Genomic DNA, 26,716 nt, shown 5'->3' with positions numbered 1-26,716 from the left:
AGGGCTCGAGTGGCTGCATTATTAGTTTCCTGTCATGGTTATTGGTGAGGCCTTCTTGGTGGGTAAGGCACTTGTCCTCAGAAAGCTCGGAGCCAGCAGGGAAGTTTCATGGGCACAGGCAACTGCAGCAGGTGGTGGAAAAGGCTTAGCACCTACTGTGTGCCAGGCCTGTGCTAGGCCCTGGGGGACGGCCCAGTGTAAGGTGAATGTCCTGGGCCTCATGGGGCTGACATTCAGGCAAGAGAGAAACAATAAACAAAACAAATCAATGAAGATGTCCAGAAAGGGATTAGAAGCCAGAGGCTAAAACTGGGAGAGGTGACAGAACAGCAGAAGGGGCCATGTGACCTGGAGTGGTCAACTCTCATAACTGATGAGTGGATAAACTGAATGTGGGCTTATTCATACAATGGAATGTTATGGAGTCATAAAATGAATGCAGTGTTGACGTGATATGACATGGATGAACCTTGAAAACATTGTGCTGAGTGAACTAAGCCAGACACAAAAGACTAAAGAGTGAGTGTCCACAACAGTCAAGTCCACAGAGACAGATGAGCTGGAGATGTGCTCAGCTCTAGGGCTGAGCTCGGGGAAATGAGAATGACTGCTTAATTGATATGGAGTTTCTTTTGGGGATGATGAAAATGTTCTAAATTATGATGTTTGCACAACTCTGTGAATATACTGAAATCATTGAATTGTACATGTTAAATGGGGTAAATTTTATGGAGTGTGAATTATATCTTAATAAAACAGCCGTTTTTAAAAATAAAAAAAGGCTCATCTGAGAAGGTGGCCTTGAGATGAGTAGCAGGAAAGAGTGATCTTGCAAAGACTTGGAGAAAGGTGTTTCAAGCATAGCGAGCTGCAGATGCAAAGGCCCTGAGGCAGGAGGGTGCCTGAAGAACAGTGGGAAGGCTGGGTAGGGGCTGGGAAGGAATGTGCACTTGGCAGGGTCTTGAGAATGTACTGGGGTGAGGGGAGAGACAGGCAGGGTTTTAAGCAGCATAATCACAAGATGTGCTTTCTGATTTAAAACAATCACTCAAATTGCTGTGAGGAAATAAGGCTATAGACTCTATCCACTGAGCCAAACCGGTTTCGGCCACAATGGGTTCTTAAACTGGACCGGAGGGCCGGAACAAAAGCATGGATGGAGTGTTTGTGTGAACTAATATAAATTCAAAGTAAACATCATTACATAAAAGGGTACGGTCTTTTTTTTTTAGTTTTATTCATTTCAAATGGCCGGATCCGGCCCGCGGGCCGTAGTTTGCCCACGGCTGCTATAGAGAGAGGGGCAGGGACTGGGGGTGGGGGAAGGGGGTGGAGAGACTAGTCAGGAGGCAGCAGCCACGTCCAGAGAGGATGATGGCTACCTAAAGAAGACACACAGACAGACTACCAGGCTGGCAGTGGGAATGCAGATAGGGGAGGAGGCTTCTAGGAGGAGGGGCCTGGGTAAGGCCTCCAGAAATGGGGGATGGGCCAGGCAGAGGGGCAGGGATGAAAGGGCTCTCCAGGTGGTACCACCAGGGTGAGGAGCTGAGTGTATGGAGGCCTCTGAGCCCAGTCTGGCCTTGAGAGACCAGGCTGACTGCCACCCGGGTCCATTTGGGCTCAAGCTGCTTTCAGAATAAGTAGGGCAGTCTTTCTCTGGACCTGCCTTTGTCCTGCGTGCTCGGGCTGGCCTCAGTGAGAGTGTTAGCGCCAACGTGGCTGGTGACCCAGTGTGGCCTGGTGCTCTGAACAAAGCAGCCTCAAGAAACTAGAGTGGCCCCGAAACACGATAGGCCACGAGAGACTGGCCAGGAAGGGAGCTGTATTATTTATTGACCAGAGCCTCTGGGCCTGCCTGGTGACAGAGAAGCAGAAGGGGCCATTTGCACTGGCCAGACCTTGAAAGAGCCCCCTGGGCAGTGTCTGGGACCCAGCAGGAGGGCAGGTGGGGGCCCCAGGGTGCCTGGCACCTTCCCCCCAGGGTGTGGTTTCCTGGATGCTGGCTGGCTGAGCAGAGAGGAAGTCAGACGTCAGGCCCGGCAGTGGGGGAGGGCCCACAGCTTGTCCCCAGGGGCCGTTGGAGGCAGGCAGGGTGCTGGGGCTCCAGGAAGACCTCCACCCCATCCCCTGAGACACTGTGAGTACCTGCTGCCTGGCCCAGGGCAGGGAGGGGGTCTCGGCTACCTGAGGAACCTGTGAGGGCTGCTGACTGTCAGGGCAGCCTTCTGTGGTTAGGGTCTTCAGGCTCCTGTCAGGGTTTATGCTACTTCTTGGAACTGTTTTCTGTGACCTCTTCTCACTACATGATGGCACTCAGGCTCAGGAACCCCAGGTATTTCCCCACAGCTGCTTGGAATGCAGCCTTAGCTGCAAGAGGGATGTTCTTTCACAGCCCTGGGCATTAGACCAGCCCCAGGCCTGGTTGGTTCTTTGCCTGGGCACCTCGCAACCACTCTAAGAAAGACGGACTCTACGCTGAGTAAACTGAGTCCTTCTGAGGTCACACAGTTGCCAGGGCCCCTGCAGTATGGTTGGTGCTGTTTCCTTCCTCAACTACTGCCTCTCACTCCCTGGAGCATAAGCTTTGAGCACACAGGGTGCAGGCAGAGGGAACAGAAGGCTTCCCAGGCTCCAGGACCTGTGGTTCCTGCCATCCGTCAGTCCATTGGGGCTGACTCTGTGCTGAGAGGACGCTGCATTGGACAGGTCTCTCCCTCAGTGCTCCCCAGGGCCATTTCCCCATCTGTGCAGTGTACCCTGGAGCCCCATGACCCACTAACAACTTCAACTCTTTCTGAAATAATCCAGAGTAGAACCTTGAGGGCATTGGTGGGTGTCCCCAGGTTGGTGGGAAGCTTTGGACACACAGAATGAGATCCGGTGAGGCTCTTTGGCACTATCCCTTGGGAAGCCCCCTTTGATGAGATGGAGACCTGGGGCCACCTGTCCCTCAGGGAGTTTCCCCACTGAGTCCTGCTTCTCCATCTAACCCTCACAACAACATAGAAAGGAGAATGACTACCACTGTTGGTTATGTGGAAACCCAGGCCCAGTGATGTTAGGATGTCTGCTCAGTGTCCCACAGTGGGTGTAAATTGGGGAGCTGGGGTTTAAACCCAGAGTGATTCTGAGCCCCTCAGTGCATCATATGGTCTCTTTCTTGGGGGCAAGAGCAGGGGTGAGTGAACTCACGACTTGCCTATCACTGGGTCTCAGTTTTTCCATCAGTAGTGGGCTGGACTCCAGTGCTAAAGAAGGGGCTGCCTGCCCCACTGGCCCCCAAAACTCAGGTGGGGTGGAGGGACGTTCAGCTGCAGGATGACAGCTTCAGGGCTGCTCCCTGACCTTGGTGGGCAAAGGCTCACCTCTCTGTAGAGCCCCTGATGACTCTAGTGAGCCAAGGTTGCATGAGAGTGAAAGCTGGCCCCAGCTTCAAGGCTGGGAGGACAAGAAAGAATGCACATAGTGAGCACCTACTGTATGCCTGTCACTTTCCCTATGATGCCTCACTCCAGCCCTACAACAGCCCCTGGAGGTTCTTCATCTCCATTTTGCAGAGAATGAAACAGGTGTTGCTGGAACAGAAGGTCTTTCCTAAATAAGTTAACCAAGCATGCTTCCCCATAAACTTAGAATCTGGGACTCATCAATTGGCCAGATTCAGTGGCTTCTCATCTGCCATCGAGAGGCTTCTGGGCCTGGCCGGCATGACTCAGTGGTTGAGCATTGACCTATGAACCAAGAGGTCACTGGTTCAGTTCCTGGTCAGGGCACATGCCCGGGTTGTAGGCTCGATCCCTGATGTGGGGCTTGCAAGAGGCAGCCGACCAATGATTCTGTCTCATCATTGATGTTTCTATCTCTCTCTCCCTCTCCCTTCCTCTCTGAAATACATTTTTTTTAAAAAAGTTTTTTATAGAGGCTACTGGGATGCAGGCTGTGGCAGAGACCTATGAGGAAGTCACTATATTCAAAACAGTTGTGTGAAATACCTTCCCAGCAGACTAACCATTCTGATCACACTAGCAGCCGGAAACAAACATAGTAAATCTGAAACACAATGCCAATGCCTGTGAAACAGGGGCACATCATAGCCACAGGCTGAGCATGCACTGGGAAGCGAAAGAACCCCTGCAAAAGGGGGTGTGCATACCACCTGCTTGTGAGCAACCAGCTTGGTTCTGTGCTTTAATTGGTATATTTTTAAACCACTTCCAAGCTGCCCCCAAACAGTGTGTTCATGCATGGCTGAGATCACCAGGGAAAAACAGCAAAGGGTGGAAGCAGGAAGATGGAGGTCAGATCCCAGTTCCCCATTTGGTGCTTAACCCCTTGGGGATACCTCCCTGAGACTCAGTTTCCTCATCTGTAAAGTGAGGATAGTATTTCATAGGGTGAGGATTAAATAACATATGCATGAGCATGCCTGTATGCAATGATGAAGCAATTGCTTGATAAATGTCAGTGATTATTATCCCTAAGTAAAATTCATGTTTTTGGTTTGATTATAACATTTTAAAAATTGTCATCTTTGCAATACTGGACTTGAGCCAAATGGGAAATTGTTTTGTTCAAACTATAAACCCCCAATGGCAGGTGCTAGGTCTTTTAGCCTTGTGTGCACCAGCCAGATCTGGGGTTCAGAAAATGAACTTGGTGAGTCAAAACCAAATTTTGAATTGGTCTAATCCCAAGTCAATCCAAGATGTTCACATCTTCAATCATACAGTGGACAATGATTGTTGAAGAGGAAAAGAAAAAACTAGTGACTGTTACCTCAGGGATATAATTAGAGTGGTGGGAGGCCCGAGGTAGATGTCACTGGTACTTCATAGTAGTGGAGGGATGTTTAGGGGGGTCTCCAGGGGAGGCAACATTTGAGCTGGGTCTGGAGTGTGAGTAGAAGCTGGCCAAGTGTAGAGAGTGAAAGAGACTTGAGAACCTGTAAGTTGTGTCATGGTGTGTTTAGAGAACAGCTATCAGATTTGGGTGGCATGGGCCACCCAGAGTTGAGGCCAAAAAGGAAGGCAGGTGGACTCCAGAACCAAGTGCTAGAGTCTGTCTATGGACACAGAGGAGCCATCAGGGGCTTTGAGCAGGAAGGTTGTATTAACCAGTACTTTTTTGGTAAAAATAGAAAAATAAGAAAACCTAGACTGGTCTAAGCCAAAGACTGAATTTATTACCTTCTATTTCTAAAATAGACAAGGCTTCAGATACACTTTGATTCAGGGGCTTAAACTGTCTTTCCAGACTGGGTTCTCCTTTCCTGTCTCATGATCCCAATTTTGCAGATAAGAAAACTGAGGCTTAAGGAGATGCAGTCACTTGTCCAAGGTCATACCATTAGCAAATGGCCTCAAACTCTAAATCTGCTTGACCCCAAAGCCCAGGCTCTTAACCATTTGCCCCTCGGCCTTTCAGTAAGCAGATCTGAGCTTGAAAAGGATGCCTCTGGAGCTTGAATGGAGGACTGACTACAGGATAGAAACTGGTGCCCTGCCTGGAGAGAGGAGAAGCCTAAGAGATGCAGCTGTGGTACACTACAGCCCCTTGTTCTCAATGCCCTGTCAGCTTAGCTTTCGTTGTTGTCATCTTCTTATGTAAATCAAATATATTTTTTATCTAATCAGCAATATATGTGAGGGTGTGTGTGATATATATATATATATATATATATATATATATATATGTATATATGTATATATATATGTATATATGTATATATACATATATATATACACACACACACACATAGACACACATGTAGTAATATGTATGTATACATACACACCCATGCACACACAAATATATATGCATACTAATTATTGTGCCTACTGGTTTCTGCTTGGGATGATCCTTAGCAGAAGGATATGCAGTGTGAGGTTCCTGGGCCTGTAGGCTCGCCTTTTGCTCAGGCACAGGGGCATTTCCTAGGGAATTTCTGGGGAAAGTGTTCCAAGGGAGGTGACCACCCACCCGACTTAGGACCAGGGTGGGAGTGGGCTGGATGGGGAAACAGCTGCTTCTCACTTCCTTTTCAGCCCTAAAACTTCCCAAGCAAGAGTCCCACCTCCCTGATGACATCACACTATGTCAGATGGTGTAATGTCAGCATTGCAAAAAAGGGAAACTGAGGCAGTGAGCATGTAGCACCCTTAAGCTTGCTGTCACCTCATGTGAGTGCAGTCCTAGACAGGCTACTGCTTTGTTGAATGAGCTAGGCAAGTCACAGGGATAACTTGGGTCTTGGTTTTACATCTGCAGAATGAACCTATAATTCCCTCACCGAGTGGACAAATGAATAAACCTTGGAAAGTCCCTGACCCAATGCCTGGCACTTTGCAGGAATCAATGAATGTTGGCTGTTACAATTCTTCCTCTGTGTGGTGAACTCTCAGGAGGCATGAATGGCTATAAATGTTAAGAAAGCTGGGCCCCAAATCTAGACCTTTTGTGCAAGCTGTGTGGCCTTGGGCAGGTCACTTCACTTCTCTGGGCCTCAGTTACCTTATCTGGGAAACGGTTTACTGAGCATCACCTCTGGGTCACTGAGAGAATTAATGGAATGCCCAGCCCATGTGATGGGATTGTCTGGCATGTCGTGTTCCCAATAGACAGTTGGACAACCCCTTCCCTCCCTGGGAGTACATCAAGTTATTCTAATTAACCAAATTCAGCTAATATCTAGTGAGCACCTACTATGTGCCAGGCACTTCTCAGAGTAGTGAAGAAGTCAAACCAAGATCCTTCCTTATCAGAGCTGACATTAGGGGATGGGGAGACAGACAGGAAATAAGCAAACAATAGAACAAGATGCTTTTAGACATGCAGTGAGAAAGATGAAACGGTGAATAGGGTGGGGAATGACTTGGTGGAGGCTACTTCAGCTGGAGGCCAGCAAATTAAGAAAAGCATGGAAAAGGTGGAGATGGCCTGGTTGTAGAGAGAGGAGCAGGGTAAACAGCTGCCCAGGAATTCAGGCTCAGAGAAGACAGGGGCCAGGGGCTTCCAGCTGCCATTCCCAGAGGAGGGCATTTGAGTAGGCTGGGCCCTGCTCCCACCAGTCATGAGAGGGTGAGGGTCCTTATAGGGAGATGTTCCATCTCATTCATTAAACATTTGTTGGAGGCAGGGCCAGCTGAGGCCCACCGCTGAGCAGTGATGGGGGAGGGGAGATGTCCAGCCCTGGTGGGTCACAAGCCGCCTGTCCTGATTGGCCTTGGAGTCCCAGACTGAGGGTGCTGAGTGGTGGTGGTGGAAGAGCACTGCAGGGAGAGGAAGCTGGATTCAGCCCCAAACTTCAGAACCACTAAGAACCACGTAAGTAACCACACAGACAGAAGCTGTGGCACCCAAGCAGTCTCACTATGATGAATGTGGTGTACATTTCATCTGCAAGTCCCAGCACTGCCCTACTCCATGTGCCCACATGGACACTGGGCTCTGGCCTCCTCACACAAATAATAGTAACAGCTGTTGCTATTGGAGCATCTGTGGGTGCCAGACACTGTAAGGCTCTTTACACACGGTAGGCTTTTCAGTGACTTGGCATTCTCTGAGTACCCACTGTGCATCCAGGCCATTTAATTCACACAACAATCCTGTCAAGTAAGCATATCTGCCCTATTTTGCAGATGGGGAAAGTGAGGCAAACCACTTTCTCGCCAATCAGAAAGTGGCAGCATCAGAATGGGGACTGACCTCTCCTTAGGGGTGTGTAGCTTGACCAGTGTGGTGGGTAGTATAGGTGGAGAGAGGCTCACATGCTCCTCATCCTGGCACTCACCTTCCTCCCAGTGGCAGCTGGCCTCCAGCTGGTGCTCCCACTGCTCCATCATCTGGGTGATTGAAATGGCTGTTGGGCCACTTATGGGAGAAAGGCACCACCTGGTGCATCTGGACGCTGTGTCAGCTGAAGGCGGAGTCTGCTGCCTGCAGGGTAGCGGTTTCTGGATAACAGGGAGGACTAGGAAGCTGGGTCTGGGCGAGGGCAGGTCCTGGCAAGGGGGACTTTAGGCAAGTCTCTTCACTCCTGAGTCCGCTTCCTCACCTTTGAAAGGAGAGAAGGACACCTACCCATGACAAGGGTTCGGAATCCATCATGTGACTGCTCCCGGAGAGGCCAGTGGTGGGGTTGCTGCTCAGCACCCACCAGAGCCTGCCTGACACAGACCTTAGGCGCCTCCCAAAGGCTGCTTCTCCCCTGTCCCACTCAGGTCTCCATTCTGTTTAAAGGGCAGATAAGTTCCAGTGGGAGCTGTGGAGACTGTTTGTGGACACCACGCCTCAGGCCCCCTGCCCTGGGTCCAGGAACACCTTGGCAACCTGCTTCTACCTCCTGGGGCCCTGGGCTGGCATGAGATGTGGCACCCTAGGCAGCCTCACTATGATGAATGTGGTGTGCGTGTTTCAGTTGGCTTTGCTGTGTAGTGGCTTCCAGCAGCAGTGGTTTCTTATTGTTTGTGATGATGCTGGTTGGAAAATCTGGGCAGACCCGCTGGTTCCCTGGGCTCATTCATTGCTTCACTCCTCTAGAGGGTCCAAGATGTCTCCACTCACATGGTGCACTGGCCTCTCAATGGCCAGGTCAGCTTCCATCCACGCAGTCGGAGGGCAGCGCCCCGAGAGCACTGAGGTGGGGCTGTAAGGCACAGCCTCGGAACTGGCTCCATCCAGCATTGCTTCTGCCACATTCTATTGTGCAAAGAAAGTCATGTGGCAAAGGAGAGAGGAAATGGACCCCCTATGGGGGGAGAAGGATAGGACAAGTCCCACTGTGGAGAGGCCTGGGTACCAGGATGAGGGAAATCTGTGGCCATATTTTGCAACCACAAAGTATGTATCATTAGGATTTTACTGGGTTCTTATCTTACAAAGGTTGGGGTGAGGGAAGCAGGTCTAACATCATTGTATACAAAGCCAAAACTACCCTGGTAATTTACCTTTTCAGAGCTCTTCAGTTGCTCATTGTACTGGTTTGTATACCCCACCCTACAGGGAGCTTCATGCCCATGTAAGCCTGTGAGACTCTGAGCAGGACAAGATGAGGGAACCAAGGCTTGCCCAAGCATTTCAGCCTTTGTGGTGAGAAAGGGACCCTAAATCCCAGCTGTGAATAGAAGGGGGTCTAGCCTGGCTGGCATGGCTCAGTGGTTGAGCATCGACCTATGAACCAGGAAGTCACGGTTTGATTCCCGGTCAGGACACATGCCCGGGTTGTGGGCTCAATCCCCAATGTGGGGTCTGCAGGAGGCAGCCGATCAATGATTCTCTCTCATCATTGTTGTTTCTATCTCTCGCTCTCCCTTCCTCTCTGAAATCAATAAAAATATATATTTAAAAAATGGAAGGGGCCTTAGCTGGTTTGGCTCAATGGATAGAGCGTCGGCCTGTGGACTGAAGGGTCCCAGGTTCAATTCCAGTCAAGGGCACATGCCCAGTTGGCAGGCTCGATCCCCAGTAGGGGGCGTGCAGGAGACAGCTGATCAGTGATTCTCTCTCACCATTGATGTTTCTATCTGTCTCTCCCTCTCCCTTCCTGTCTGAAATTAATAAAAATATATATTTTTTTTAAAAATAGAAGGTGTCTAAACCAGTGTCGCTCCCATCTCTGTTCCCACTGAGCCTCCGGAGCAGCGCTGCCCAGGACAGAAGCCACGGTCCACAAGGCTAGTTAGATTTTAATTAGTTAAAATTAAATAACAATATTTAATTTAAAAACTCAGTTCCCCATTTGCACTAACTATATTCTTAGTGCTCAGTGGCCTCATAGCTAAGAAGTGGAGAGTCAAGGTTCAGCTGGCCTGAGCCCAGCCCAGCCCCCTTGGTGCAGCCACCCACCTTCAAGGTTACCTGGGCCCTGAGCAGGCTGCTTGGGACATAGGAGTGACTCAGCCTCATCTCAGTCACTGCCCTTGCTGGGGGCAGATGAGCTGGTAACAGTAGTGCCAGGGTATGAACAGGGCCAGTGGGGCTGGGCACCCCTCCCGAGGGCCTGGCTCTGACCCACCCTGCCTCAGTGCAGACAGGACCAGGGACATGTGCTGAGGTGGGGCCCTAGGGTCTCACCTTCTATAGCCCTTCAGTGCAACCCTGTTCTCCCCACCACTAGTGAGGGGCTCCATGTACACTCCCCAGTAATGGGAGGGTGCCTTGTCATCACCAAAAATTGTGAGAAACTTCCTCAGTATCCCCACACACACACCTAAGTGTTAGTATCCATAAACAAAATATATAAGCCACTAAGAACCCATTTCAGATGAACTTGAAATCTATGAATTTTAGTCATTGCAGCAGCATTTATTTTGGTTTGAAAGATGTTAATGTGTGAAATATAGTAATTGTTTAGTCTGTCAGTCATGTTGTATGTGCATATGGAATGCAAGATCCCTAAAATAATTCAAGGCTCCAAACTTAGGAATCTCTAAAACCTCCAGGTGCAGAAACCTCTGAGCATGAGAGGTCCGGAGCAGGACGGAGTGTGGGGGTGGGGAAGGCTACCTCAGAGATCTCCTTGTGCCAGCCCTCCGGATAGCTTCACTCTGGTTTCTGAGGTGGGAGGGAGTGAGATGCCCCCTCCCTGCACCCCCTCCCATGCACAGCCCACAGCTCCCCTCCCTAACACTCTCTCTTGCTGTTTATGTTCTGAGCTCAACTGTTGAGGTGGCCCAGGGTATTTGCCTGTTCCCTCTAGCTGTGAGCCTCAGAGTTGAAAACTGTGACCTTCTTTGTTGTGTGGGGACAAAAGTTGACTTTTTTATAATTTAGGGGAAGAGAGATGATTCAGACACCAATTCTTGCCCTCCAGGGCACTTTGTCTGGTGGGAGCTGGAGACCAGGCATAGTTTAGGGGTTGCCCTTCCCTCTGCTCTTGTGCTTCTGGCTCGTGGCTGAGCCCTTGCACATAATAGGCATTCAAGTCAATATTTACTGGGTGAATGAATGAATGAATGGGCACAAAGGGCCTGTGTCCCAACCCTGCCCTCTGACTTCTGGGAGTCCCACACACATGTGATGAGAAGGGGCACCACCTATGGGAGTTTTATTCACAACTAAATCAGTGCTTTCTCTCCTTTTGGGGTCCATGAGTTTTTTATGTGTGGATTCTTTAAGAGTTGCAAGAGTTATTTTATAATAATTTCAATCTTCAATAAGACTTGCAAAAATAATACAGAACAAATCTACCATGTACCCTTCACCCAAAATTCATCATCAGTAAAGTTTCACCAAATTTCACTCTCTCTTTGTCTCCTGGAGCTGTTTGAGAGGAGGTTGCAAACACAACAGCGATGGCTTTTACTGCTGAGTAAGGACATTCTCTTATACAACCACTAGAGGCCCGATGCACGAAATTCGTGCAAGGGGCTCAGCCCTTGCAGCCCCAGCTTCGTGCAAGAGTAGGCCTTCCTTCCCCTGGCTGCCAGCACTGGCTTCCCTCTGGCACCCAGGACCCGGGCTTCCCTCCTCTGGCCGCCTGCAGGCACCTGGGACCCTGGCTGGCTTCCCTCTGGCCTGGGCTTCGTCAGGAAGGACGTCCAGAGACATCCGGTCTAATTAGCATATTACCCTTTTATTATGATAGATGATCCAATAGCCAAATTCAGGGAGTTTAACATTGACACTATACTAGAATTTATATACAATTTATAGTCAAATTTTACCAGTTATCCCAATAATGTTCTTTATGTCACTTTTTTACCCCAATCTAAGAGAGAGAGAGAGAGAAACATTGATGTGAGAGGGACACATATTGATTGGTTGCCTTCTGCATGCACGCTGACTCAGGAATCAAAGCTGCAACTCAGGTACATGCCCTTGACCAGGAATCAAACTCACAGCCCTTTGATGTGCAGGCCAATGCTCTAAGTAGCCAGGGCTGTATGTACATTCTGGCTTTCATCCATTCATCTATTGATGGTCATTGAGTTGCTTCCATATCTTGGCTATTGTAAATAATGCAGTGAACATAGGGGTGCATATATTATTTTGAATTAGTCTTTTGGGTTTCTTTGGATATATACTCAGAAGTGGAATCACTGGATCAAATGGCAGATCCATCTTTAATTTTTTGAGGAACCTCCACACTGTTATCCAGAGTGGTTACACCAATCTGCATTCCCACCAACAGTGCACAAGAGTTCCCTTTTCTCCATTTATTTATTGACTAGTGGCCCGGTGCACAAAATTCATGCACATTAAAAGGGAATTAATTACAGCAAATGTTGCTATTTGCCCTTTCTCTATAATAGAAGTGTCAGAAATGAAAGAAAATTACTAAAATGTATATGAAAATCTCCCTCCTGTCAGAGTCTGGGGTGCACCATGGGATCCAGAGTCAAGTCCCCGCCTGAGGTTGTGCCTCGAAATCACGCAAGACCCAGACCTGGTTGGCCCCACCCCCAAGCCCCGCAGGGCGGAAGGCACAATCTCAGGTCCCCCGGCCCCAGTGCCAGGGCAGAGGGCATGACCTCAGGTCCCCTGGCCCAGCCTCGGGTCCCCTGGCCCCGGAGCCAGGGCAGGGGGCGCGGCCTCAGGTCCCCCGGCCCAGCCTCAGGTCCCCTGGCCCCGGTGGGAGGGCATGAGGGCGTGATGATCGTTTGCATATTAGCTCTTTATTATATAGCAGTGGTTCTCAACCTGAGGGTCGAAACCCCGTTGGGAGTCAAATGACCCTTTCACAGGGGTCGCCTAAGACCATCAGAAAACACATATATAATTACATATTGTTTTTGTGATTAATCACTATGCTTTAATTATGTTCAATTTGTAACAATGAAAATACATCCTGCATATCAGATATTTACATTACGATTCATAACAGTAACAACATTACAGTTATGAAGTAGCAACGAAAATAATTTTATGGTTGGGGTCACCACAACGTGAGGAACTGTATTAAAGGGTCACGGCATTAGGAAGGTTGAGAACCGTTGTTATATAGGATGATATCCATTCTGACAAGTGTGAGGTGATATCTCATTATGCTTTTAATTTGCATTTCTCTGATGATTAGTGATGTTGAGCATCATTTCATATGTCCATTGGCCATACATAAATCCTTTTTGGAGAAATGTCTATTCAGGTCCTTTACCCATTTTTTTAATCGGATTATTTGGGTTTTTGGTGTTGAATTGTCTGAGTTCTTTATAAATTTTGAATATTAACCCTATATTGAATGTATCATTGGTGAATATCTTATTCCATTCAGTAGGTTGTCTTTTTCTTGATGATTATAGTTTCCTTTGCTGTGCAAAAACTTTTTAGTTTAATGTCCAATTTCTTAAATTTTTTAAATTTTGTTTCCCTTGACCAAGGAGATATGTGAGAAAAAAATATTGCTAAGAGCTATGTTAAAGAGTTACTGCCTATGCTTTCTACTAGGAATTTTATGGTTTCAGGTCTTCTATTTATGTCTTTAATTCATTTTGAGTTTATTCTTGTATATGGTGTAAGAAGGTGATCTAGTTTCATTTTTTTAATGTATTTGTCCATCTTTTCCAATACCACTTACTAAATTTTTACCCCATTGTATGTTCTTGCTTCCTTTGTCATAGATTAATTGGCTCTCTAGGTGTGGGTTTATCTCTGGGCCCTCTACTCTGTTCCATTGATCTATGCCAGTACCAGACTGTTTTTATTATTATGGCCTTGAAGTATTGTTTGATATCAGGTAGTGTGATACCTCCCACTTTGTTCTTCTTTTTCAAGATTGCTGTCACTATTCAGGGTCTTTTGTGTTTCCAAACAAATTTTTGGATTATTTGTTGTAGTTCTGTGAAATACTCCCTTGGTATTTTGATAAGAATGGCATTGAATCTATAGTTTGCTTTGGGTAGTATAAACATTTTAATAATGTTAATTTTTCCTATCCATGAGCACAGTGTATGCCTCCACTTATTTGTATTTTCCACATTGAAGACTTTTTCTTCAATCTTATATTCTGAATATAGATCTTTTACCTCCTTGGTTAAATTTATTCATAGGTGGGATTTTTATGCAATTGCAAATGAGATTGTTTTCTCACTTTTTCTTTGTGATATTTCATGATTGATGTATAAAAATGCAACCAATTTCTGAATATTTATTTTGTATCTTGCTACTTTCTGAATTCACTTATCAGTTCTAATCGTTTTTTATTGAATATTCCAGGTTTTCTATATACAGTATCATGTGACCTGCAAATAAGGACAGTTTTATCGCTTTCTTTCCAATTTGATACATTTTATTTCTTCTTCTTGGCTGATTGCTGTGGCTAGGACTTCCAATACTATATTGAATAAAAGTAGTGAAAATAGAAATCTTGTTCCTGATCTTAAAGGAAATGCTTTTATTTTTTTCCCATTGAGTATGAAGTAGGTTTTTTTAAAAATCTTTATTGTTGAAAGTATTACAAATGCCCCCTGTTTTCTCCCATTAACCCCTTATAGCCAACCCCTGCCCCAGGCCTTCACCACCCTACTGTCTGCGCCCATGGGTTATGCATATATTCGTACAACTTCTTTGGTTGATTTCTTCCCACCCACTCACCCACCTACCCCTGCCTTCCCTCTGAGATTCCACAGTCTATTCCATGCTTCTATATCTCTGTATTTATTTTGTTCAACAGTTTATTTTGTTCATTAGATCTCACATATGAGTGAGATCATGTGATACTTGTCTTTCTCTGACTGTTTTATTTAGCTTAGCATAATACTCTCCAGGTCCATCCATGCTGTCTCAAAGGGTAAGAGATCCTTCTTTCTTACTGCTGCATAGAATTCCATGGTGTATATGTACCACAGCTTCTTTATCCACTCATCTACTGATGGGCACTTGAGCTGTTTCCAGATCTTAGCTATTGTAAATTATGCTGCTATGAACATAGGGATGCATACATTCCTTCTGATTGGTGTTTCAGGTTTCTTAGGATATATTCCTAGAAGTGGGATCACTGGGTCAAATGGCAGTTCCATTTGAGCATGTTAATGGATGAATGGGTTAATTTTTTGAGGAAACTCCATACTGTTTTCCATAATGGTTGTACCAGTCTGCATTCTCCCCAGCAGTGTATTAGGGTTTCCTTTTCTCCACATCCTCACCAGCACTGGTCATTTGTTGATTTGGTGATGGTAGCCATTATGACAAGTATGAAGTGATACCTTATTGTCATTTTAATTTGCATCTCTCTGATGATCAACGGCTTTGAGCATTTTTTTCATATGTCTCTTGGCCATCTGTATGTCCACTTTGGAGAAGTGGCTACCTCAGTCCTTAGCCCATTTTTTAATTTGATTGTTTATCTTTCTTTTGTTAAGCTGTATGAGTTCTTTATATACTTTGGATATTAACCCTTTATCTGAAGTGTTATTGCCAAATATGTTCTCCCATACAGTGGGCTCCCTTTTCATTTTGTTGATGGTTTTTTGTTTTGTTTTGTTTTTTGCTGTACAGAAGCTTTTTATTTTGATGTAGTCCCATTTGTTTATTTTCTTCTTAGTTTCCTTTTTTCCTAGACAGTGGCCAGCAAACTCATTAGTCAACAGAGCCAAATATCAACAGTACAAAGATTGAAATTTCTTTTGAGAGCCAAATTTTTTAAACTTAAACTATATAGGTAGGTACATTGTTATTAACTTAATTAGCGTACTCCTAAGGCTTAGGAAGAGCCACACTCAAGGGGCCAAAGAGCCGCATGTGGCTCGCGAGCCACAGTTTGCCGATCACGGCTAGGAGATGTATCCACAAACATATTGCTAAGAGAGATGTCTGAGATTTTGCTGCCTATGGTTTCTTCTAGGATTTTTACGTCTTTCATTTAAGACTTTTACCCATTTTGAGTTCATTCTTTTTATCCATTTTATCTTTTTGAGTTTATTCTTGTGTATAGCTTTGGGTTTTTAGCATGTACCTGTCCAATTTTCCCAACACCATTTATTTATCTTTTAAAAAAATATTTTTATTGATTTCAAAGAGGCAGGGAGAGCTCTGAACAGATAAAAACATCAATGATGAAAGAGAATCATTGATCTGCTGCCCTCTGCACACCTTATCCTGGGGATTGAGCCTGCAACCCAGGTATATGCCCAGACCAGGAATCGAACCATAACCTCCTGATTTATAGGTCAAGACTCAACCACTGAGCCATGCAGGCAGGGCCCAACACCATTTATTGAAGAGACTCTCTTAACTCCATTGTATGCTCTTGCCTCCTTTGTAAAATATTAATTGGCTTGGTTCAATTTCTGGGGTCTCTGTTTTGTTCTATTGATCTATATGTCTGTACTTGTGTCAGTACCAGGCTGTTTTGATTATGGTGGCTTTGGAGTATAACTTGAGATCTGGTATTGTGATTCCTCCAACTTTGTTTTTCTCTCCCAAGATTGCTGCAGTTATTCAGGGTCTTTTTTGATTCCATATAAATTTTTGGAGTATTTTTTCTACCTCTATGAAATATGCTGTTGGTATTTTAATAGGGATTGCATTGGATCTGTAGATTGCCTTGAATAGTGTAGACATTTTAATGATGTTGATTCTACCAATCCATGAACGCAGTATATTCTTCCACTTGTTTATATCTTCCTGTAGTTTTCCAAGTACAGGTATTTTGCCTCCTTGGTTAAGTTTATTCTTAAGTATTTTAAATTTTTTGTTGCAGTGGTAAATGGAATTGTTTGTTTAGTTTCTCTTTCCAAGAATTCATTGTTGGTGTATAAAAAAGCCATCAATTTTGGGGTGTTGATTTTGTATCCTGCTACATTGCAAAATTCATTTTTTAAATCTAATAGTTTTTTGGTGTAGTCTTTAGTGTTTTCCATTGATAATATCATGTCATCTGTAGATAATGAGAATTTTACTTCCTCCTTTCCAATTTGGATGCCTTTTCTTTCTTCTTGTCTGATCACTGCGGCTAGGACTTCCTGTACTATGTTGAATAAGAGTGGTGAAAGCAGACGTCCCTGTCTTTTTGCTGTTCTTAGGGGAAATGGTTTTAGTTTTTGCCCATTGAGTATGATGTTGACTGTAGGTTTGTCATATATGGCCTTTATCAGGTTGAGATATGCTCCCTCTATTCCCACTTAGCAGAGAATTTTTATCAAAAATGGGTGTTGGATTTTTTTCTGCGTCGATTGATATGATCATGTGATTTTTGTCTTTCAATTTGTTTATGTGATGTATTGCATTTATTGATTTGCAATTATTGTACCAGCCTTGCATCCCTGGAATAAATTCCACTTGATCATGGTGTATGATCTGAAAGATCATCAGGGATATTGGCCTATAATTCTCTTTCTTCATAGTGTCTTTATCTGGTTTTGGAATTAAGATAATGCTAGCCTCATAAAAAGAGCTTGGAAATGTCCCTTCCTCTTGAATTTTTTTGAATAGTTTGAGTACAGGTGTTAGTTCTTCTTTGAATGTTTGGTAAAACTCCCCTGTGAAGCCGTCCGAACCAGGGCTTTCGTTTGCTGGGAGTTTTTTAATTACTTCTTCTATTTCATCAGTTGTTATTGACCTAGTCATGTTTTCTGATTCTTCCTGATTTAGTTTTGGGAGTTTGTATTTTTCTAAGAATTTTTCCATTTCATCCACATTGTCCAGCTTGTTGGCATATATTTGTTCATAGTATTTTCTTACAATCCTTTGTATTTCTGTGGTGTCAGTGGTTACTTCTCCACTTTCGTTTCTGATTTTATTTATTTGGGTCCTCTATGTTTGTTTCTTGGTGAGTCTGGCTAACTATTTATCAAATTTGTTTATCCTTTCAAAGAACTAGCTCTTGGTTTCATTGATATTTTTGTACTTTAGTCTCTATATCATTTATTTCTGCTCTAATCTTTATTATTTCCTTCCTTCTACTTACTCTGGGCTTTTCTTGTTGTTCTCTTTCTAATTTTTAAGTTGTAGGGTTAAATAGTTTATTGTTGATTTTTCTTGTTTTCTTGAGGTATGCCTATAGTGCTATGAACTTCCCTCTCAGAACTGCTTTTGTGTTTCCCAGAGATTTTTGGTTGCTGTGTGTTCGTTTTTATTTGTTTCCAGGAAGTTTTTGATTTCTTTATTAATCTCATTGGTAACCCATTCATCCTAATATATAAAAACCCAGGGTCCATAACGACTGACTGAAGGCTTGACCAAACACCAGAAGTCAGTCCTGCAGTCAGTGCTGGGTTGCTGTGGAGACCCAGCACTGACTGCCACTAGTGCGGGCACAGCAACCCAGCACTGACTGCCGAGGGGGCTGCGGATCAGGCCCAGAGAAAGGCCGGGAGAGAGAGGCAGGGTGTGATCCACAGCCTCCATGGCAGCTGTTGATCAGCCATTGCCTCTCTCTTTCTCTCTGGACTTTGCCAGCAGCCAGGCCTCTCTATCTCTTTCTCTCTGGGCCTCTGCGGGGGCTGCTTATCAGTCCTGCCTCTCTGATCAGGCCCGGAGATAGGCTCAGAGATGCTGACTGGCATAGAAACCAACCAATCAGAACCAAATCTGGGTGAACTGTGAGGAGCCAATGGCTGCCTAGGAGGCAGAGCTTTTGACGCTGACTGGCATAGGAACTGACCAATCAGAACCAAATTGGCCAGCAGGGGAGGGTATTTAAGGGTGATCAGGCAGGCAGAGGCACTTAGGGGCAATCAGGTTGGCAGGGGAGAGCAGTTGGGGGTGAGATCAGGCTGGCAGGGGAGGGCCGTTGGGGGCAAGATCAGGCCAGCAGGGGAAGGCAGTTGGGGGCAACCATGCCAGCAGGGGAGGGCAGTTAGAGGCGAGATCAGGCCGGCAGGGGAGGGCAGTTGAGGGCGAGATCAGGCCAGCAGGGGAAGGCAGTTGGGGGCAACCCGGCCGGCAGGGTAGGGCAGTTAGGGGCGAGATCAGGCCGGCAGGGGAGGGCAGTTGAGGGCAACCAGGCCGGCAGGGGAGGGCAGTTGGGGGCAAGATCAGGCCGGCAGGGGAGGACAGTTAGGGGTGATCAGGCAGGCAGGCAGAGGCAGTTAGGGGTGATCAGGCAGGCAGGTAGGTGAGCAGTTAGGAGCCAGCGGTCCTAGATTGCAAGGGGGATGTCCGACTGCCGGTTTAGGCCCGATCCCACAGGGAGTAAACCAGCAGTCAGACATCCCCCCAAGGGGTCCCCAATTGAAGAGGGTGCAGGCTGGGCTGAGGGAACCCCCCCTCTGTGCATAAATTTTGTGCACTGGGCTACTAGTTGTTTAATAACATGCTACTTAGTCTCAATGTGTTGGAATGTTTTGGGGCGTTTTTATTGTAGTTGATTTCTAATTTCATTTCACTGTGATCAGAGAAGATGCTTGCTATGATTTCAATTTTTTTGAACTTGCAGAGACTTATTTTATGTCCTAACATGTGGTCTATCTTTGTGAATGATCAATGTACTCTTGAGAAGAATTTATATTCTGCTGCATTGGGGTGAAATGTTCTATAAATGCCAATTAAATCCATCTGATCCAGTGTGTCCTTTAGAGTCACTGTTTCCTTGTTAAGTTTTTGTCTGGAAGATCTATCCAGTGAAGTCAGCAGGGTGTTAAAGTCTATTGTTATCAATCTCTCTGTTAAATCCTCTACGAGTTTTCTTAATATATTTAGGTGCTCCTATATTGGGTGCATATATGTTTACCAGGGTATTATCCTTTTGTTGAATTGATCCCTTTAGTATTATATAGTGACCTTTGTTGTCTTTTGTGATGGCCTTCATTTTAAAGTCTATTTTGTCAGATATGAGTATTGTTACTCCAGCTTTTTTTTCTTTTCCATTTGCATGAAAACTTTTTTTTCATCCCTTCACTATCATCATGTATATGTCTTTTGTCCTGAGGTGGGTCTTGTAGACAGCATATAGTTGGGTCATGTTTTTGTATCCATTCAGCTACCCTATGCTTTTTTTTAATATATATTTTTTATTGATTTCAGAGAGGAAGGAAGAGGAAGAGAGAGATAGAAACATCAATGATGAGAGAGAATCATTGATTGGCTGCCTCCTGCATGCCCCCCACTGGGGATTGAGCCCACAACCCGGGTATGTGACCTTGACTGGAATCGAACCTGGGACTCTTCAGTCCACAGGCCAATGCTCTATCCACCGAGCCAAACTGGCTAGGGCTATCCTATGCTTTTTGATTGGAACATTTAATCCATTTACATTTAGGGTTATTATTGAGAGGTACTTATTTATTGCCATTTTAATTCTGTACACCTAGGTTTTTCTCTCTATTTCTTCTTCTCATTACAGCAGTCCCTTTTGCATTTCTTGTAATGCTGGCTTGGTGGTAGTGTACTCCTTTAGCCTTTTTTCTCTGGGAAGCTCTTTATTTGAGTGTCTATTTTGAATGATAGCCTTGCTGGATATAGTAATCTTGGTTTCATTTCTTGAGTACTTCATGCCATTCCCTTCTGGCCTGTAGAGTTTCTGATGGGAAATCTGGTGTCAGCCTTATGGGAGCTCCTTTGTAGGTAACTGTTTGCTTTTCTCTTACTGCCTGTAAGATTCTCTTTTTGTCTTTAATTTTTTTGGCATTTTAATTATTATGTATTTGAGCATGGGTTTATTTGGGTTCTTCTTGCTTGGGGTTCTCTGTGCCTCCTGAACTTGTGTGAAATTTTCCTTCACCAGGTTAAAGAAGTTTTCTGCCATTATTTCTTTAAACACGTTCTCTATCCCTTTCTCCCTTCCTGCCTCTTCTGGCACAGCTGCTAGTCGAATATTGTTACATTTCACATTGTCCCATAGCTCCCTTAAGCTGTCCTTCTATTTTTTAATGTTTTGGGTTTTTTTGGTTCTGTGATTGAGTGAATTTTTAAACCCTGTCTTCTAATTCACTGATTCGAATCTCAGCTTCCCCTAATCTGCTGTGTATTCCTTCCAATGTGTTTTTTATTTGTTCTATATCAATCTTTATTTCTGTTTCCATAGTTACTATATCTTTTCTCATGCTGTTGAACATCTTTACCATCATTATTCTGAACTCTATATCAGATAAACTTCTTATCTCTACTTCGTTTATCTCTTCTTCTGGAGAATTCTCTTGTTCTTTCATTTGGGGGTTGTTCCTTTGTCCCCTCATTTTGGCTTCCTGTTTGGGTTTGTGACTATGTATTAGGTAGATCTGCTATACCGCTCAATCTCTAGTGCAGAACACTGTCAAATGCTGTTTCTGACTAATTAAATCAGGCAAAGACTCAAATCCTCCAGAGACCCACCTCTGCCTACCAACTAATTGGATTCTGTCTGGAATTGCCCTTAGGCAATCATCCAGAGTTGTGGCAAGAGTGGTTTGGTGTGTTTTTTTCAACACGGTGGGGCAATTTCTTCTGCCTGGAGGCTAATTGTTATTCTCAGTCTCTTATTGGACCTCAGCAACTCCACCTCCCAGGGCATTGTGTTTTCCAATAGGGTGGGTCAACTGTCTTCCCCTCAGGCAAGGCCGCCAATATAGCAAATGTCTGAGTGAGAAAGATAACCTCCACAATGTGAGGGAATGACGCAACACAGGAAACCAGGGTATCTGCCTTCTGAGCTTTAACGCCAGAGGCCCTGATCCTGGCTTCTGCTCATGCAGCTCCAGTTCACTCTACCCTCCCTCTGCAGGAGCACAATGTTGGCTCCACAGGGAGTTTGGTGTGCTGGCCCTTTAGGAGGATGTCTGAATTTCCAGATAGCAACCTACTGCTTTTCACAGCCAGATGTTATGTGGGTACCCTTCTCAGTTCTGGTGTTCTCTGCTGGGGGGCCAGCTTTTGGATTAGACCCCAGAGTTCTCAGTGGCAACCCCCCACAGCTCAGATATCTCTCCAGAACTTCAGTTGCTGTCGTGGGATCCCAGCCCTTTCATGCCTCCGCCCCTCCTACCAGTTTCTATGCAGTCTCCACTTTTGGTCCTCAGTTATCAGGGTTCTCTCCAACAAATCTTCTGTTGATTATTCAGGAAGTTTTTCTGTATTTTAGTTGTAATTCCAGTTTGGTCCTGGAAGCATGTCTGTGCAGCATCCACTTACTCCGCCACCATTTTTTATCTCTATCCTGTGATCTCTTGATGGCACTGTCTATATCCTCTTTTTTTAAAAATAAAAGATAACATACCAAACACCCTGTGCCTTCCTCTTTCTAGTTACCAAAATGTCTTGGAGATTGTTCCTTACCAGTCCATGAACAGAAGGCACATTTTTTTTTAATGGATGATCATAATATAACCTGGTGAACCAGTCCCTAATTTGTGTGCCTTGGTAAGAATGTTTCAACAATTTGTATTCACTTTAAAAATAGTCACTTAATTTTTAAAAAAATATATTTTTATTGCTTTCAGAGAAGAAAGGAGAGGGAGAGAGAAAGATAGAAACATCAATGATGAAAGAGAATTATTGATCAGCTACCTCCTGCACACCCCCTACTGGGCATTGAGCCCACAACCTGGGCATGTGTCCTGACCAGAATCGAATCTTAACCGCTTGGTTCAAAGGTCAATGCTCAACCACCGAGCCACACTGGCTGGGCAATTACTTAATTTTTTTAATACAAGTTAACAGTTGCTTAATTTTTCTTGCTAAACCTGATTATATTTTTTTAATCTTTTTTAAAAAATATATATTTTATTGATTTTTTGCAGAGAGGAAGGGAGACGGATAGAGAGTTAGAAACATCGATGAGAGAGAAACATCGATCAGCTGCCTCCTGCACACCTCCTACTGGGGATGTGCCCGCAACCAAGGTACATGCCCTTGACCGGAATCAAACCTGGGACCCTTCAGTCCACAGGCTGATGCTCTATCCACTGAGCCAAACCTGTTAGGGCTATTTTTTTTTAATCTTTATTGTGGAAAGTATTACATAGAACTTTCTTTTTCCCCATTCACCTCTCCCAGCCCGCTCTTGTCCCCAGGCCCTCACCACCCAATTTTCTGTGTCCACGGGTTATGCATATATGCATACAAGTTCATTGGTTGATCTCTTCCCACCTACCTTCCACTGCCTTTCCTCTGTGGTTCAACAATCTGTTCATGCTCTGGGTTTATTTTTTTTTTCATCAGTTTATTTGGTTGATTAGTTTCCACATATGAGTGTGATCATGTAATACTTATCTTTCTCTGACTGGCTTATTTTGCTTAACATAATACTCTCCAGGTCCATCCATGCTGCTGTAAAAGGTAAGAGTTCTTTCTTTTTTATTGCCATGTAGTATTCCATTGTGTAAATGTACCAGTTCTTTTATCCACTCATCTGCTGATGGCCACTTAGACTGTTTCCAAATCTTAGCTATTTTAAGTTCCGCTGTTACGAACATAAGCGTGCATATACGTTACTTATTTTTTTAAATGCATATACAGAAGCACATTTAATTGACCTACAAGCCTATACCTATAGTGAATAATAACCTGGTGTCTTTTTAAAAATGAACTAATCCTCAGAAAAATATAAAATGAAAAGTGAAAGCTCCTCACATACGCATTCCACACTCTCCACCATCTTCCCAAAAGGTAGCCACCAATAGCAGTTTGTTTTGGTATATGTATATGCTCTGGGGGAGAAATGAGGAAGTCCATATATGTAAAACATTTTTAAATGTACACAAAAAGGATCATAACATACAAAGTCTTCTTTCCCTTGCATTTTCCACTACAAATGCATTTCAGGCACCTTTCTGTCCCCGGACAAAGTTCCAGCATATGGGTATGTCTTCATGCAGTCCCTCCTCTCCTATTGCTGGACACCAGAGGCGTTTTCTTTGTCTGCTTTACTCTCACACAGAATGCTGTGTTGACTGTGCTTGATTTTTATATGTATTAACATGCTGTATAGTTTTACCAGATCACCCTTAAGAAAGGTTTACCATCTTGCACCTCACCTGATGCTGTTTTTGAGTGCACTTATTTCTTCTCACCTTTAATAGCAAAAGTATTATGAAACTTGTTCATTTTTGCCATCTTGGAAGATTTTTTTTTAATGGCAAGCATGTTGTACTCTGATTTTTATTTCTTTAATATGCATTTAATTATAAGTGAGATTGAATGTCTTTCTATGAACTGCTTCATATGTTTTGATCTTTTTTCTAATTGGTTAATCATCTTTTTCTTATCGATTTTAAAGAGCTCTTTATATATCAGAGAAATTAACTTTCAGCTTATTTTCCTCAATTAATTTCTCTTATGTGCTGCAGGTATTTTTTACCATTTGTCTTTTTAAATTTTTTATTATTTTTTTATTCCACTTAGAAGTTTTAATTTTTATATAGTTAAATTAATCAATATTTCCCTTCATGGCCTCTGGGAATAAAAATATTTACACGGTGCATTTTACATGACCATTTTATACTGTCCAGTTGATCTTCACATTAGCCTGTGACTGCAGGCAAGACAGGGTTTTCCCATCCGTTCTGTTTCACAGATGGATGCAGCAAGGCCGAGGGACAATGGACTTGCCCAGGCTGAAGAGATTCTAAAACCCTTGAAGTTCTCACTTTCCTCTCCTCCCTCCCACCAGCCAAGTGACTCACTCCTGGCACTGCTAGCAAAAGAGGGTAGCTTCTCTAGAAGAACATGTTTTTTTGTAAGCTAGAAGCATCTTTTCTTCCTCTAAGTCAGTGGTTCTCAACCTTCCTAATGCCGCGACCCTTTAATACAGTTCCTCATGTTGTGGTGACCCCCAATTTCATTGTTACAAATTGAACATAATTAAAGCATAGTGATTAATCACAAAAACAATATGTAATTATATATGTGTTTTCCGATGGTCTTAGGCGACCCCTGTGAAAGGGTCGTTCGATCCCCAAAGGGGTCGCGACCCACAGGTTGAGAACCGCTGCTCTAAGTTCTCTTTTAAAAAATATTTCTGAAATTATAAAATTTATAGTTCTGAAAAACAAAAGCTTTAACAATACAGAGGAATGAAACATGGCGTTTGGAGTGGGGCTCGTCTTACCCCAAAAGCCCATCAGGTGACTATGGTAAGATTTGCTGTGAGCACCAATAAAGTGCGATGGGCTCAATCTTGCCAGGAGGTGAGGAAGACCTGCCAGAAGCTGGACATCCCGTTTGCGTCTTCCAGAGCTGTGTCTGTTCCAGGAACACCTTAGGTGCTTGATAAATGCTTTGAGACAGGAGACTGAGGTAGTCAGACACTCTACTTAGACTCTGGTGCCTCACAGGCCTGTGTTCAGTCCCAGCTGTGTGAACGTGAACAGTTGACTTACGCTCTATGTGCTACAGTGACTTGTCTGTAAAATTAGGATAATAGTTTCTACCACAAGTAAATTAAATAAGCCTCATAAAGTTTCTTACTGGACCCGCTGTCCACTCCCACCTGGCCCTGATGTCCAGGGTCATGAGATACAGAGCTGAAATCAAGCTCCTTCCCTCTCAAAGGGAGAAGTGCCTTGCCCAAGGTCACACAGCCCATCGTGCAAGAACCCAGAAACGCGTCTTTTGACTCATTGCAACACTTGCCCAGTTTCCTCTCAGCAGGACCACTGCAGCCTTTCCTCTGATCGCATTTCGCTCCTTCTAGCCACCAGGGGGCTCGTCTGAAACACAGCCCAAACTGCTGAAGCTCTGGGTCCAACCTGGTGGGCGGCTCCTTTTCACTCTGGTATTCAAGGCTCTCAGACCCTGCCACATCTCCCCTACACACCCGGCAATGCGCATTGCCATCCTTGCTTTTTCCTAAGGTTCACTCCTCGAGGAAAACCCTCCCCTTCCTCCCTTCCAGACCCAGCCTCTCCTAGCTCAGCCACTTCTCCCCCAAGTCTCAAAGACGAGCTACCGCATTCTCTAGGATAGTTGCCAGGCCACTGAGGCCCACCCCCAGCATTCAGTGGGCGCTGAGTCAATGTTTGCCGAGGGATGAGAGGTGCTGCTGGCAGGCCCGGATTCTCCTCCCAAAACTGTAAGGAACGCGTGTTCTGGAGAGGACTCAGAGGGACGTGGTGCCAGGTTGGATGCGCGCAGTGCCCACACGCTGTTTGACTCTGGGCCCCTTCGCCTCAGTCTTCTCATCTGTGAACTGGGGGGGCTTGGGGCAAGGAGGGTGGGCATTGCCAGACGGGACTGCAGATCTCGGTAGGAGGGGCCAGGGCACTTGGCTTGAGGCTGCGTTTACTAGGTGTTTATTTAGGGGGTTGGGAGAGTCTGAAGGAAATACTGGGGCCACGTTGTCACCTCCAATGCTCCTGGATTGTCCGTACCCCGCTCCCGGGCCCATCCTCGGCAGCAGCTCCAGGGAGCCCCGTGCTCTCAACTCACAGGGACTCGGGTGACGTCCGCACCTGGGGCGGTTCCGACCTCTCCGTCCCCCTCCTCCCAACACACACACACACCTTTCGAAGGGGGTAAACTGAGGCAGGGCACGGAGAGGCCACAGCTGAGGTTATGGCTCACGGGTGGTGGAGCAGGCAGGAGGTCCGGGCGCAAGCTCCGTCTCCCGAGTGCCCCCGGGCCCCCCCTTCCCTGCTGGCCCGACGCGCCGGAACTGCGCCCGCCAGGAGACTGAGCGACCTCTTCTGCAGGAGACGGATCCGCAAACTAAGAGGAGTCCGGTTGGCGCGCTTACGGGATGCTAAGGCGAAGGCTGCAACGGATGTACGTCTTAGGAGGGAGTTGGAGCGTCCTCTCCCTGATGGATCCGTTGCTGAACCACAGTCGCAGAGATTAAAGGACCCGGGTAGCATTACGGTCACGGGGACATATCCTGTATAGCTGCCGTGGCCACGGACTGTCAGGCTTAGTGTCTGAGCGCACA

General features: G+C 45.3%; 1 protein-coding gene across 2 annotated transcripts in view; it reads left to right on the top strand.

Moving 5' to 3' along the window:
- The window catches only part of IQSEC1 (IQ motif and Sec7 domain 1), a 137,602-nt gene that overhangs the window by 3,966 nt on the left and 106,920 nt on the right, over nt 1-26,716 (top strand). The window contains exon 1 of one of the 2 annotated variants that reach the window (XM_023751432.1): nt 2,124-2,140. The exons of the other annotated variant lie outside the window; for it this stretch is intronic. The gene's annotated coding sequence lies outside the window, so the exon portion shown is untranslated. Of the gene's footprint in view, nt 1-2,123; nt 2,141-26,716 lie in introns of those variants that run through there. 2 annotated transcript variants of the gene reach the window in all.

Source organism: Myotis lucifugus, unplaced genomic scaffold (genome assembly GCF_000147115.1).
Source record: "Myotis lucifugus unplaced genomic scaffold, Myoluc2.0 scaffold_21, whole genome shotgun sequence".
In the NCBI taxonomy this organism is placed as follows: domain Eukaryota; kingdom Metazoa; phylum Chordata; class Mammalia; order Chiroptera; family Vespertilionidae; genus Myotis; species Myotis lucifugus.
This window is presented reverse-complemented; position numbering and strand designations above follow the sequence as displayed.